Raw genomic sequence first — 11,382 nt, forward strand, 5'->3', positions numbered from 1 at the left:
AACCAGACAGGTCCCCCAAATATAGCAGGAGGCCTGGAAGGGGAGGGGAATGACTTATGATTCTGACACACCTCCCTGGAGACAGAAACCCACCACAGACAGACAGACAGGGGCCAGGATGCGGGGAGACCACGCCTCCCTCTAGGTGCTGCCCCCCAGAAGGAGATAACTTTCCATTTATTACAGGTAGTATCTGCAGAATTTCATACCTAAATATTAAAGAAAAGATGTCAAGGAATGGTTATCAGTGGACATGAAAAATGCAGTTACCACTGTGTTATGGATCTAATAAGCAGTTTTAAGTTAAAAAAAAAATGAACAAACGAATAAAAACGTAAATTGAATATTTGGCTTTAAATGAAAACCAGGGCATATTTGAGGACCAATCTTTATGATTCATCCCCATTTTCATAACTGGGTAAAATGCACTGACAATAGTAAGTATCAAGTTTCTTCACCCAAATCTCCAAACAAAGCATTAGAGGTGTCCTCAATAAAATGGATATGGAAGATTAAGATCATTCTAGACTTTGGAGAGCTAAATTTTATGTTTCCTTCTGCCCTAATTCTTGGTAGAGGTGAGTCAACAAGAGGCAGGCTCCCTTCTGTCCCCACATCACAGCCCTGGTCTTCCTCTGCTTCTCCTCTTCTCTCAGGCCTCTTCCTTGTTTTATCTCCAAGTTCGATGGTTCAGCCAAGCAAGGCCCAGGGCCGACCTGAGGAGTGAAGGCTTGAAGGGCGGTCAAGCTCACTGCCATCTTCCATTATTTGTACCTGGGCAGGAGTGGATGTAATGAGCATCAAGGGCAGCCTTGGGAAGGATGTGAAGGATGGAGACAGAGGGATGTCAGGAGAGGGATCCTGGCTCCCTGAGAAGCATGTGGAAGGGAAAGGAGCAGCCCTCCAGGGAGGGGAGAATTATGGGAAAACTGCGGATGCGTCTGTGTTCCAAGTTTGCTTTGCACTAGATGCAAGAACCTCTTTTTCCTCACAAAGAAAGCCTGTGCAAAATCAGCCAGGCACTTCGTTCTTCCCTCTCCAGTTCAGTTCAGGGCTCTCACTAACATCCCAAGGCTGGTTCTGACCTGACCACTACAGGTTTATCATAAAAAGTCTGCCTTTCTCCCCGAGTCCAGTGGCCTCAGCTCTCAGCCACACACATAACTGTGTATCTATATAAACCCTCCCAACTCAAACCATTAGTCCTGCAATTTGGTAAAAGAACCAGCCATACCATTTGTATCCTGCAAATAAACTAACCCATGGAATCCTGGAATGTTCCCATTAGCAACCAGTTATTTTTGCGCTAGAGAGACAGACCTTTATATTCACCAAGTGTCCACTGGATTGAGTGCTAAACAAGTTAATGCGGGTAAGACCATGAGAACAACACACAGAGGAAATTCTTCTGGTGTTAAAACAGTCTCTGTGAGGACAAAATGTACTTGGAGTTTGACTCCACCTCTTCTGTCTCGTGGTGGGTTACTACAGTTCATTGGGAAAATAGTTTGGAACTTGCAAAAGTCTTCAAATCCTGCTTTGGGGAGTCTGTGCGTCTTGGCTTTCTCACAACTCCTTTGTAACCATAAGGGAGGTTTAATAATCACACTCTGGGTTGCACAACTATTATTATCCCCATCAGAGTAACACAGTGCAGAAAAATAATACTTGTGTTTGCATTTCCCGCTTCAGATAAACAATTGCATTGAAAAAGGATAGCAGATGTGATTTCCCCGTGACTACAGTCCTTTCCTGGTGCTGAGGCTGCAGGGCCTGCAGTAAATGGTTTCAGCTGCACTCTCCACATGCCCTCCTTCCTCACCTCATAGCCTGGCTCTCTGGCTCTCCACCCTCATGGTGAGTGCATACGTGGAAAAAAAAAGGGAACCCAGTGAGCCTTGGTGCTTCTGAGGAGGCCCATGGGACCTGATGAGAGCGGACAGTTTGGGAGGTAGAGTGCAGCCAGTGGACTTAAAGAAGCAAGCAGAGTTATGTAGGAATCCAAGGACCTTAATGGTGCCTAAGCTAACATGACCTTACCCTTAATTCTATTTCTGGCTCCCTGGACCTACCTGGGGTACTGTCTTCTTCCCATAGTAGGTATCAAATCACAGTCATAGAATGTTAATTGGCCAGGAAGGATGAACTTTGATCTGGGCAGAGAAAGTGCTTTGCCAAGGTCAGCCACAAATTGATGACAAAGCTGGGCCTAGGAACCTGTCTTGATTCACAGATCTGTGTTCTTTCCAGAAGCCCTAACATGAAGAGGATTCTTTAACTGAGCTGTTACAGAGTTTCTCACAGATTCTTGGCTATAAATAATAATGGCTTGGCAAGATACCAAAACTGAAATAAGACAAAAATAGGATAAACCTTGGTTGGCTATAGCAGCATTGAGAGGAGACTACAAACTCCCTCACTGCTGTGTCTTAGGGATCTGAGTAAGGTCTAATAACACAGAGGACATATTCAGTCACACGAATCTTTCCTTCCCTCTGCTGTCCCACCCATGACCATTCACAGCATGACTCATCTCTAACATGTTTAGTGACAAGTCTTTATAAAATTCTAGACGCTCAGGAAAGGAAGAAGCCTTAAAAAGCATATAGAATAACCACACACCTGGGTACATAGAAGATCACATATGTTAGAAGCAGTTGCAGGTCTGAAGGCAGCTTCTTACGCCTGTACCCACAGATCCCTGTGGGGCCTGAAGATGTGGTGGTTATCGGGTTAGTCCATCTAAATGGGTAGCAGTCAAGCTGTATATTTCAAGCCAGAACCTTCACTGTGGCATTTGCATTATTCTACCTGGCAGTCTGCACTGCAGGACCCCTATAGTAGAGCTGCAGAGTCCCCTCCACTTATCCAATTTTCCAATCTAAAGTCCTCTGGGTATCCCTCTGCTCTGCAGAAAGTCCCAATGTAGCCGTTTACCCCTGGGCCATTTCCTTGGCCCATGCTGTCCCTGGACCAGAGATGTGCTTCCTCCCAACCCAACCCGGATGCTGTGGGAGGCCTGGTACAGCGACCTGGGTTGGGCTGACCCCTCCACTCCATCTGCTTACAGAAACAGTGCTTCCTTTGTACCATTGTTTGGTTTTTTGTGTTTTTTGGGTTGCTGTTTTTTAAATTTTTCCTTCTCCCCAGTTTTATATCCAGTCCCTCAGGGCCTCAGTTGAAGCCATCCCTGCCCAAGCACAACCCACACAGAATTATTCCCTAAGCAGGCCATGGATATCTTTTCAAATGACCCTCCTGAAGTGGGAGGGTCCTGGGAAATCCAGTTACTTCCTCTTAAATGGAGGCACTCACCTATGGAAAATTCCACAGCCGTGGGCCCTGGCTAATGGAAGAAAAAGCGAAGGGTGTGAATTAGGTTGATGCCTAAATCTTTAGGCCATCTCTTGAGATTTTTTGAGTGAGTTAGGGTGAATCTCAAGGAAGTGAAATTCTCAACCTGGAATAGTTATTATGACAACATGAAGATCTTCTCCAGCCAAATTGTAGAGAAAAAAGGCAAAGTGTGTGTTTTCATCCTTTAGGGTTATGAAGTGGGACCCTCTTTCAGGCCCAGAAGACTTTCTTCAGGTGAGGCCCCTCTTTGACCCTTTTAATAAAATCACAGGTCTTCTGTTCATAATTGAAATTTCCTTATTTGAAGCAGACTTAATGATACAAATCTTTCTTTCACATATTTTTCTTTAAACAGTTGACTTTTCCTAAATTTTTGTTATTCTAACTACATCAAAATAGCCTAATCCAAAGAAACAGAATGTACCAGGAAAGCAAACATTGGATCATTAAGGGCAAAATGTATATAAAGCATGTTTACTTGAGAGTGCATGACATCAAAGATTAAAGGATTCCTGACTGACAGGTCAACAGGGCTTTGTCCCAGGGTACCCAGAGTGGTACATGCAAGACTGAGCTAGGCACCTGAGATGCGAAGTGTCCCTAAGCTTTGTCCTTCTCTCGAGTGGAGGTGGCTGGGGGAGGAGGAGGATGAGATCATTTGCAGGCCCCTAGGTGGGCAGAACGGAGCGGCCCAGGGCCCCTCATGGCAGGATGCAGAGTTCCTGAGTCTTTAGGAGTTTGTCTGGTTAATGACCATGTTCAACTTCTGCTATAAAGGCCACTGCTCCTGGTGAGAGAGACTGAGAAACAAGCAACCAGAGAAACAACTCACAGGGGAAAGGAGCTAGAAGAGGAAACTCCACAAGGGCAAGGATTTGATCTTGTACAGCCCATCTTCCTGGTGCCTTGCAAAATGACTGGTCCTTATGAAGTGCTCAGTAAACATTTGTTAAATTGATGAGTGTTTGATCTATGAGACCAGGTCAAAGATTTAGGCCTAGGGGTGGGGGTCGGGGGGACAGAGGAAATCTAAGGGGATTAGTCAGAAACCTCAAGGGAATCTTGGTAAATCTCACAATCATTGACTCAACAGAGAATCCATGTAAACCAAGACCTAGTTCCCACTAAGGTTGTGACGTATGGTATGAGCTTAGCAACACTTGAAACTTCACATGTCAAATTAGATGGTGGCCTGAGCTAAGGCATTGTCACTGGGGAAAGAGAGAAGGGATGGAATAGAAATTTAGGAGGCTGGATGGAGAGAATTTGGGACTGAAAGTATGTAGCTGTCAAAGAAAAGTAACTCAAAGGTGAATGTAATATAAAGACAATATCTGCTTCACAGGATCGCTGTAAGGACACAGAGTCCCTGAAATAGTATTGAGTGTCATTGGGTAGGTTCTTATAAACAGCTTTCTTCCTCCTCCTCGTCCCTCTCTATTTGTATTAAAGGCAGGACTATCCCACCTGGAAACCTTGGAGTGCCCACCCCAAGAAGGCTCTGCCAATGGTGTCTTTATCTGAATTTAACTATTGAAGGCCATGAACACACCCCTGGCTCTACTGGTCTCCACCGAACAGATAAAAATAAAAGTGTCTTCTCTCCAGAGCTGCATGAGGAAAACCCTGAAAGCCATTCTCTCACAGTCAGAATGTTTTCTTTGTTCCTCTGAGACAGAACCAACATCTCTGTGAGGGACAAAGAGGCAGTTTGACTGATAAGCCGAGCAGACACTATGGGCTGAGTGATGGCTGCACAGGAGCAGCTGGGCTCAGCCCCTGAGGCTGCTTTCAATTTTTGGTCTGGTATATACATCATAACAGCATGCGGGAGACCTTTTTAAAAACTGAACACGTGTATTTCCAAATGTCAGGTTCACATTCAGCCTTAGACCTCCCCAAACACACTCAGACTGAGCTCTCCTGGGGTGTCTACAGGGCCTGGGGGAACTGGGAAGGCCCATGCATACAGCTCGCAATGTCTCAGGTTCTTTCCCCCCAGATATTGTCATGCCCTCATTTATTAAGGAAAAGTCACTAACGCAAAATGTTTGGAAAATGAAAGTACAATTACCGTAATAGTTCACTCTACCAGTAATTCTGAAACAGTAGCTCTTAGACCTCATGCAAAACATGCAAGACCAAGGGATGTATTGATCTATTCTTGAGTCTGTAACCGATCTACTATACAGCTCCCACCCAAATTCAGAAACCAGTGAAATCTGTGGTTCTCAGTCACCTCCTCTCCCCTACACCTACTCCTATGCACACCCACTTGCCCCTTCTAGGATGTCACCCCTGGAAAACCACTAACATTCTTAATTGTATGTGCTATGGTTCTCAAATTCAGTAATACTCTCCTCATTGCTGTAATGAGAACCTACTTACAAATACTAATTTCAGAAAACCTAAAAGGAAGCTTCCAGGCCAAACACAAATCTTCAGACACAGTTCAACAACACCATTTTGACAAAGTAAATAATAAATCAATAAATCAAACTTGGCCATTTTCCTAGAGACTTAGATGAAGATGTAGAAATCCTGTTCTTCCAACTAAGGCATGTCCCAGTCTGAGAGGGACTACCTTAGACCAAGAGATTGGCCAGCAGCCCCATTCATGAGAAGACAAATTAAGAAGTAGGTGTGAATCCCAGTTCAGCCACTCGATACACCATGTTAGGCAGAATACTTAACCTCTGTGAGCCTGTTCTCCACTCCATGAAATGGCTATAATCATATCCAGCTTTCATCGGTACTCTGGGCTTACAGGAGCTATATGTAGAGTACCCAGCATAACAAGTGGCTCGTATCTGAGAGCTAGTTCATCAGTCAGTGATAATTCTTTTAAACAGGATTTATTGTAGCATCACTTTATTATCAGAAGCTGTACCCAGATGATGATAGCACGTAAGAGCCTAGAGCCTGGGTCTCTCCTGCTGCCACCCGACCCCAGCCCGTAGGCGATGCCCCATTACCTACTGTTTACTGACCTCCCTGACCAGCACTGGGAAACTGCTCTTCACTCCTCCACACTCAACTGGATTTTGTTAAAAGAAATTTATTTCCCACAGGGTATGTTAATCGAAATGATATCAAATCAAGCAAGGACCCCAGACATCCTTCCCTTTCTGTGCCATGGACTCATTGGCAGTTTGACAAAAACGTCCGTAAATGCATACATAAAAGTCAGGACCACAAAAGAATTCAATTTTATTGAAATACAATTCTAACTTCCCATTCAGATCTATGGATTTCATAATGCAAATACCCGATAGTCAAACCCCTAATTAAAGGCTTAGAAAACTCTCTAAAGTCATTCAACTAAGAAATGAAAGAGCCACGGCAAGGACCCCATTTCCCTATTCCTGGATCTGAGCTCTGTCCACCCATCTATTTATTATCGCAGAAAATTAAGAAAAACAAAACAGGAATCTTACTGCTTCTACATTGAAAAATCCTGAATTTTGACCACATTAGAAGGTACGGAGGTGGCCCTGCTGGCCCGTATATATTCATGAGAACTGGCCTCAGTTTGTGCTGGATTGCAAAATAGACAAAGATTGTTTCCCAGCAAACACCTGGAAAAGCTTCAGGCCACAATAACTTGACTGAGGATTCATCTAGTTCACTGGAAACTGGTAGCAGATGTCCCAGCTCCTGGAATTTGTTGGATGACAGTGTTGGATTATGGACTGAATGGATGGATTCCATTCCTCTGCTTCGTCAAGGAGTCGAGAACACTTTTTGCTGAGGCTAGTACAGAAAACCCAGCCCTCCTGCTTCCCTCAACATTTCTCAGGAATTAATAAGCAGTTGGTATCATATTTCTCTGCTGAGAAGTTTGGAAAGGATTAGACCCCTGGCCAATCTCCTAGTGAACCCTTTCACCCCTTTCTGTTGCTGGGGCAAGAGAATATAACAAATAAAAGTGCGGGTTTGGAATCACACATTAGGGCTTAAATTCTCACTTCATCACTTTAGAAAAGTTGCATGATCACCTCTTCTCACCTCTGTTTTTTCATTTCTTTAATGGGAATAGTACCAATGCCTGCCTTGCCAGGTATGTAAAAATCAGAGCTAATGGAAATGTACAGATGTCTAATATAGATGGAAAGCATCTATACAGGACCTGGTGTTGCTGTGTTCAGTAGTCAGGAGCTGTTATTACAATTAATTCTAGGCTGAACCCTGCACCTTCCCCACTATGTCCCTTAAGGAATGAAGTAGAAGCAGATGCTAAGGCAGGTGTCACTAGTGGACTGACTGTGTTCAGAGAAGCTCTTCACCATAATCAGAGCAGATCTGTTTAGTTTCTCCAACAAATTTCAGCGAGATAATTGACTTGACGACAGTCACACAAAGAGCAAACCTCTGTATACTCTAACCACCAAAACTACACATCTCTCTGCATCTGATTGCCTACTCTCTGCCTTCTCCCCTGTTCCTGTGGACTCCAAACCCTTGATCCTCTCAGAAGCCAGTATCCTCAAAGCAGAATATAACATGGCTTCTGCCTACCTCTTCAAATTCATTTTGAATCACTTTCCTCCCCACTGTCCTCACTCCAGCCACACTGATCTTTCTGTCCCTTGAAAACATGAAATCTGTTCCTGCCCCAGGACCTTTGCACTGGCTGTTCTTCCTAGAATGCCATTCCCCATGATCCTTGAATGACTTTTTCCTTTTTATCATTCACATCTCAACTGAAATGTCAGTACTCCAAGAGGCCTTTCCTGACCACAAGACTAAAGTAGCCTACCCAGTCACTCCCGGTCACATCACCCTATTCTCTTGTATATGTTTTGCTGTCTGTGTGTCTGACTTTTTTCTGGATGGTACATCCCACAAGAGCAAGGACCTTCTCTTTCTTCTTCACCAGTACATCTGCAGGACCTAGAACAGTGTCTGAACATGGCAGTACTTGATGTATGCAGTCAAAAGAGTGAATGAATGGATAAATGAATTAGTAACAGAGCTAGGACCAGAACCCAGACCTCCTGCTTTCCAGGCCTGTGTTCCCTCCCCCATGCCATGTCAAGTTGCAGTTTTCACCAGTTTGGTTGCTTTCTTGATGTTCACCAGATGATTGGCATCATTCAGCTCTCACGTGGTTCCTGCTCCAAGTGATAAAGGAAGTGGCCACAAGGGAGTAGGAAGGAGAGGAAAGAGGGCATCTGAATAAATCATGAAGTACACGCTGTCCCCACAAATAATGAGAATTAACATTCGATCATCCAATAACATTTAGTAAACCCTTATTATGTGCCAAGCATTATGCAATTTACCAGGAACAAAAAGATGAACCTACCCCAAAGGATCTGACAGTCTCCAGAAGGGGACAGTGATGCTTAACATGGTGTGATGGGCCTGACAACAAAGTAACATGTGCTGTGAAGACACAAAGCAGAGAGTGTTGGAGGCTGCATAAAGTGGGCAGGAATTCAGGAAAACAACCAAAGAGTGGAAATTTTGCACTGAGTCCTAAAGAGTGAATAAGTGTCATGGAAAACACATGAAAATTACAGTTGTGTTTCCCCCTCATTTTAACTGACAAAAGAAAAATGACTTTAGAAGGGCACACAGGATGACTCTGGTAGTTGAAAGAACCGGTTATTAATAAATAGAGAAATTTCCATCAGGGAAACCTTTTTAAGATGGAATAGTTCTCTATTTCTTGCTACTAAAAGTCCATCAAAAAAATTTCATCTTCCTGAGGGTCTTATAGTGAAACCACTAAGGCAATTACCCATATGATGAACAATCACCCAACTAAAGAATAACTTCCCTATGAAACCACAGGCCATCTCCTTGAAGATATGTGGTGTCAGGCAAAAGCAAGGTTTTACAGCAGGTGAAAGAATGAGGTAGCACTATGTGAATTGGTATAGAGAGATACCTTATTACATGAAAACAAGTTTCAGAACACTGGATATTATTGCTATTACTGTTATTATGTTGGGATCTGTAGAGGAATGCCTAGAAGAATAAATACAAACGTAACAATCTCTGAGGTGTGGGATTATGAGAACCTTACACTTTCTGAGGCCCACATTTTGGTACCATTTTAATTGCTTATAATAATTTTGAATTAAAAATAAAGGCTTGTTTAGAACACAGTTCTGATTTGTTTTATGATGCTTAAAAACTTGTGCTTGGCCCTATTCCAGAAACATGTGAAGGGAGATTTTTTCCTATATCATTTGCCAACATTTACAGGAAAAAATAAACTAAGACCCAGAAAGATTATGTGTGTTTTTTATTATTATTATTTGTTCAATCTCATGTTCTCTGTGACTCCTAGACTAATATCTTCAGCTCCACAGTTCTTGATTTAATGCTAAGGATTCAAAGATAAGATACATCACTCTTCAACTTACACATTTGGAAACTTTAGCTACATTGCTTAGTAGAAAACTGTGTAGCTATTTAGAGGGAAATATTCTTTTCATGAGGTTGATGAGAGGCTAATTGTGTATTTCTTCAGTGACAAGCAATTCTTGGGGACAAATGTGATGCAGGTAAATAAGGCTTAGAAACTTACAGACTAGGACTTTCCCCGGAAAACACTTCAAATAGAAGCCTCTAGAATATTACCTCTAGCTCCTTTTGCAAATCTTAGAGTACTCAGTAAATTCTTTCAATAGGTAGGTCCCTTCCATTCAGCTTACAAGCAGTCACTAAGCACCTGTGATGTGCTCTAGCCAGATGGTACCGCAGTCAGCCTGTGAGACAAGTTCTCCACACCTGTGGGGCTTAGCGCCCAGTGAGGAAGACACAAGAAACAAGAGAAAACGTAAATATAGGATTCATTTCAGGTAAAGCTACAGTAAGGATATGAGGAAGCAGGTAAAACGACGGTGACAAGAGTCCTGTTTTCGAAAGGCCAGGAAGGCCTTTTAAAGGAAGTGACATTAGATCAGGGACCTGGAGGGAGGGAGGGAGATAGGGAGCCATGCCGGGTTCTCAGGGGGAAGTGTGACAAGACTACAGCAAGGTCAGTGTCCTGACCAGGAAGAAGGATTCCTTCTTTTCCTAAAAAAGTAAAGCACATCCCAAAGAAAGGGCTCTCAACGTTTGATACATTAAGGTTTCACTGTTGCTGTTGTTTTAATGTTTAAAAGGCCTAGTGCTGTAAATTTCTATTGCTTACAAATTTGAGAATGAATTTTATTTAGGAATATAAGTCTACTCCAAAAATACTGTCTTATCAATATGCCAGGAAAAATACCTCCTGCCTATCACAAAGGGATAGAATCCAATTCCTTAGAGTCATTCCAAAGCTGTTCATTCCACCAAAAGAGACAAGATCCAATCCAAAGTACCTCTGGGCCTAAATCTGCGCGCACACACGCGTGCACACACACCCACACAAACACTCACCCTACTCTAGCCCCAAACAGAACAGGCTGCCTAGAATACGTAGCTGGGAGGGTCATCAAAGGCACGGACAGAGGAGCTGCAGAGGACCCCTTTGGCATTCTCAGCTTTTACCCAAACTATTAGAGAACTGGTGTCTCCCCTATGCACTCAGCTCTGATGGGGACAGAAATGACAAGTCCGTCTTTCTCAACGGGGAGACTGAGGCTCAGAGTAGTGGGTGTTTTGCCCAGGATCACACAGAAAGCCAATTCCTAATTCTAATTCCCAACTTTCACTCTGTTGCCTGAGTCACATTCCTGGCCAGGGACCACATGGGTGGAATTCATCCTCCATATTCAGGAAATGGGATTGTTGATTTTTTATTTACACAAAAAATGGAAAATAAGTAGCAGATGTTTGAAAACATGTTGCAACTCATCTTACTGGAACTTGAAAGTGCATTTGGACTGAGAAAATTAAATTAGAAAATCCACATAGCAAAAAAGATGTTTTGAATGAAATACATTATGTCTTTCTCTCTCTCTCTCTCTCACACACACAGAAACAATATCTCCTTGTTTCTTCTTCAGGGAGCAGCTGGGAAGGAAATTGGGGGAGGGAGATGAACAGAACATCCCATCTTTGTGTTTCATACAGAGCTAAGCT

General features: G+C 43.2%; 1 long non-coding RNA gene across 1 annotated transcript; it reads left to right on the plus strand.

The window, feature by feature from the left end:
• Nucleotides 1-1,766: 1,766 nt before the first annotated feature.
• Nucleotides 1,767-7,648, plus strand: LOC116664177. Its single transcript, XR_004320548.1, has 3 exons — nucleotides 1,767-1,857; nucleotides 3,546-3,591; nucleotides 4,135-7,648. It is a non-coding gene; the product is annotated as an uncharacterized LOC116664177 (long non-coding RNA).
• The last annotated feature ends 3,734 nt before the right edge of the window (nucleotides 7,649-11,382 follow it).

Source organism: Camelus ferus, chromosome 1 (genome assembly GCF_009834535.1).
Source record: "Camelus ferus isolate YT-003-E chromosome 1, BCGSAC_Cfer_1.0, whole genome shotgun sequence".
Classification (NCBI taxonomy): domain Eukaryota; kingdom Metazoa; phylum Chordata; class Mammalia; order Artiodactyla; family Camelidae; genus Camelus; species Camelus ferus.